A 4,518-nucleotide genomic window follows, 5' to 3' on the forward strand; every position below is an offset into this window, starting at 1 on the left:
GTATGATCACTGGACCTTTTGAAAGCAGTCAGACTCTCATACTGTACCAGTAGCATCTGTGTCATTCACAACCCATCTCCATCTTAACTGGACTTTCTGTGTACACATATGATTTTGTGTTTTCATCTGTGGACTGGTGACTAGTGAGTGTGTTGCCTTCAGTGGCAAAGGGAAATAAAACCTCTGCATGAAGAGGAATCATGGAGCCTCCCCCTTCTCAGCTCCAAGTGTCCAAATCTGAACAGCTGGTCTGGGCTCTGAGTGGAAGCTGAGGTGGTCATGTGCCTGGGCCTCCAGACTGATCCACTCCACTCCAAGTCCAAGTCCGAGTGTAAAACTCAGTCTCAGTCTCAGTCTCAGTCTCAGTCTCTAGCTTTGTCCACTCTCTCTCTCTCTCTCTCTCTCTCTCGCTCTCTCTCACGGTGCAACCTCAGCTCCGCCCACTGCTCCCAGAGTCCAGATCCATATTTCACTTTCTCTTGTATTGTTTGATTGTACACTCATAGTGACAGGGCGTCTTTTCCTTTATAAATGAGTTCCCAGTCATCCGATTGTACCTCAATAACTAGTTTATCCAGGGATTCCTCTCTTCTAACTCATTTGTTATGATATCTATCTGTTGTCTGTTTTAATCTTTCTGTGGTTTTTATTGGAAATAGTAAAAAAACAAACAGACATGAAATCACTGATATCATTGACTAATAAGCCCTTGTACGTTTTCTTCATTTGACTTTTATTTGCTGATTGTTTCATCTGAATGTTTAATCTGTTCCACCTCTTCAAGCTACATCAATAACCAATGTAATACGCCCCCTGGATTTGGTCACCACAGTCACACGGTCAAAGAGCAAGTCAGCCTCGCTGCTGCCCCCTGCTGGCCGCGCCCCGTCACTATCTGTCAAATCCTGTTACAGACTGCTCAGTTGTCAGTGGGAAAAAACTTGAAACTGAGCAAGATGACTATTGCAGCAACATGTCATCAGTTGGATAAAACTAAGCTGTCTCTTGATGGTCTACGACAGGGTGTCCAAACTGGGTCAGAGAGTGCTGGTGTCCTGCATGTTTTAGTTCTCTGCCTGCTTCAGCATACCTGAATCTAATGATGACGTCATCACCAAGGTTGTGAAAAAGAACAATAATGAGCCTTTCATCACAAAGTGGATGGGAGAGGCACCGGATGGGAGAGGCACCGGATGGAGTTCAACGGAGATCAAAGCCGGAGGAAATCTTGGATCTGAGCATCTCCATGGCAAAAGGCACTGATCTCCTTTGATCTGATAGGAGATCAGCACTGGAGCCATGGAGACGCTCAGATCAAAGGAAATCAGCTTTGTAGAGGTGTAATGTGCTCGTACTCATCCTTACATTTATCTAGAAATATGTCTTCAATCACCTTTTCTCTATCTACACTCTCTACTTGAACCTTTACCTGTTTATTTATTTCATATTTTCCAAATATCATGATTTTGGTTTGACCTAGATTTAATGAATTAGATTTCATTTCTCTGAATGTATCTAGTATGTCGTTGAAGAGTTTTTCTAGGATTTGGGAGAATTGTGGGTCTGTAGTTTGTGAAGTGTGTCTGTTTTCAATAACAGTATCCTTAGTGGAAGCCTGTTGAATGATACTATGTAGAACCTTCTATGTACTGCTGACATGGTCTTTATTGTTGTTGGAGCCAAAATCCTTTGTTCACTCACCCTCCTGAGGGAGGGGGTGGGGGTGGTGGTGGGGGGTGGGCGAGGGGGGTTGAGCCACGTTTCTTTGAGAACAAAGAAACCATGTGCTCAACCCTGGAAAATTCGCCATTGATCACATGACCCCCCCCCCCCCCCCCGCTAGCTGCGGCACTGCAGCTCAACGGCAGGGGGACCCAAAACCCCGTCATCACCGCGTCACTGGCCCGGTAACGCGCATGCCAACCCCGCGTGGATTGGCTAAACCACGGCCAACGCTTATTCTTTAGAAAATAAAGATCTTCAATGTGATTTACTACAGTGACACAAGTTTGGTTGGAAAACAACTATTTATTTATTTTAAATCAAGAACTGAAATGAAAGATGAAAGGATGAGACCAGTCACAGTCATGAAATTATGATCCCTGGTCAAATTTTCCCCTCACGTGCAGTACATACAAACCCCCAGCAGATGTCACTATAATCACGCTCAAGCACTTGTCAATCCTTTCAAGGAAGCTTTCTCAAATTTCACCACCACCAAGCAAAGGTGCAACAATCCACAGAACAAAATCAAAAGGGCAAAGCAAAATCACAAATCCAAGAATCCACGAGACAAACAGACAACATCCCTGCATAATGTCGCCTTTTTTAACTTGTGTGAACAATATAGAGAGTCAGGACGGGAGGACAGCCCTGAGCAATAATATGGAAATGATTTAACGATGACAGAAAAGTGGAAATAGCTTCAACAAAACTCATCCCTGCCACCCTTGCAGTTACATTAATTACACAAAGTGATGCAATGCATTTATTATATATCATATAATTGTCTTGGAAAGTGACATTGAATGTAAAAGGTTGAAATCCTTCCATGTGCGTCTCCTGTTGGATCCAGTAGTTTCAAGTAGTAGACTTATAGCTCACAGAATGGGATGACAAGTTGTCCTCCTCCATGAGCAGAATTTAAAAAGAAAAAAAGTTAGAAAAAACAAAACAAACCCATATTAGGAATTGAAGAGCACTTTTCAAAAGTATAATTTAAAATAAATGATGGTTCATACTAAAAAGGTAATTGATATTAGTCTCAAATGGACCAAAATAGACTCCTTGTCCGATTGTGAGAGTTTAACGATTGAACTGAATCTGACTTTCTAATGTCGTCCATCTGAGTGTTTGATGACACGAGTCAAGACATCTTACCAGTGACTGCATTAATGCTGACTCCACCGCTTCTGACGCTCCCAAACACAGAGAAGACAGTGAATGTGTCCTCAGTTGCAGCAGAGAGAGACGAGACTGTGTGAGTTACTGGTCCGTCTCCATCTGGTGCTCTGATGTTTGTCTCGGTACCATTAAACTGGAGGATGAAGCTGATGTTGTTGTTCACTTTCTTCCACTGTAGAGTGACACTGGTCTCACTTTGTCCTGTTGACCTGAAGTCTTCTACAGGAGCTGGAGCTGAGAACCACAGAACAACTCACTTACTATCAGTGGCAGAAGTGAAACAGAACGACCAAACATGTTTGTATGTCGTGTTTATAGAAGCACCAATTTAATACAACATACATATAAACTATTGTTGCATAGCAGGTTGATGTAAATCACATTTGCATTGTAATCCAGTGACGTGCCGAGAGATGAGTCACTGATTCTTTCAAATATTTGTAAATGGAGTTTATGAAAACATTGTTTTTGCAATAAGAATTTGTAAGGATGGAATAAGTCTTATTGTGGGATCTCAACGCCACAAGCATGCAGTATTTAGTAGTAAAAATAACATATATATTACTTGCTGTGTAACAGACAAAAGGCAGTTGGATGGAGCAGCCTTCATCTGACCACAGTCCTGACTCCAGTGATGTAGCGACGCACGTCTCGCCTGTAGTGTCGGGCTGGTTGTTCTCCCAGTTTCGATATAGAGAGTCACTCCCATCAGACCAAACTTTTCGCCGATACAGACCAATCCACACAAGGTTGTCATCTGCGACTCTCTTGACCAGTTCATGTTCTGTCTCGTTTCGTATGCTGTGGAGGGAAGAGTAGCAGATCTCCATCGTACTGTATGGAAAACAAATTCACAGATTCATGGATGGAATGAACAAATTAGTGAGTTCATACGGTACCTGGCCAGATCGACATAATTCTCTCTGCAGAACCTCTGAGCTTCTGTCCAAGTGCTTAATGTTTCAGTCTTAACAAAGGTTGCTTTTCCATTCCATGTACCTGGAAATATAGACACTTTTTTTCTTTAAGAAACAAAGAATGAGTTCTTCTACTATTTGCTGTGAATCAAAATAAAAGAAAAAGCTGAATATTTGACAGTAGTTTCTAAGGCACTGACTTATTCAACACATTTACACACAGCCTGAAGTATTGACATTTCTGGAAGCTCTTGTCAAAAAGTAATGCTTTTAAAATGTTACTATTTAAAAAAACTCACCACTGAAGCACACAGACCGATGTTTATAACTGCAAGACACGTCATTCCATTGGTCATTGAATGACCTCCCGAATACTCCACAGTTTTCTCTTCCATTATAATTGTCAGGCACACCACTGTACCAATTTCTATACGTCGCCTCTCCCTCGCCATAGAAGCTGCTGTCATTTAAGGACCACATCCAGCTGTTTTGCAAGTCATCATGAAGACCAATCCAGGCTTTTCCTGCTCAAATAAAAGATGTTGATTCGGTCAAAAACAAGAGAATTGAAACTTTCCATTGTGGATTATTCTGTGTGTGTTGGAGCCATTTGAGACTATCAATGTTCTTTGTCAAATTGGTGCAAACTGAAGTGATGATAAGAAATACTATTTAAAGTTTTCCTATTTTTGTGTTT

The 4,518-nt window shown here is 41.7% G+C and overlaps 1 long non-coding RNA gene across 1 annotated transcript; it reads right to left on the reverse strand.

Annotated features, from left to right (window-relative positions):
• Positions 1-3,536: 3,536 nt before the first annotated feature.
• Positions 3,537-4,261, reverse strand: LOC308128009. Its single transcript, XR_013936530.1, has 3 exons — positions 4,121-4,261; positions 3,804-3,903; positions 3,537-3,705 (listed from the first exon to the last, which is right to left on the reverse strand). It is a non-coding gene; the product is annotated as an uncharacterized lncRNA (long non-coding RNA).
• Positions 4,262-4,518: the final 257 nt, after the last annotated feature.

This window comes from Lipophrys pholis (assembly GCF_963383615.2).
Source record: "Lipophrys pholis genome assembly, contig: SCAFFOLD_40, whole genome shotgun sequence".
Lineage (NCBI taxonomy): Eukaryota > Metazoa > Chordata > Actinopteri > Blenniiformes > Blenniidae > Lipophrys > Lipophrys pholis.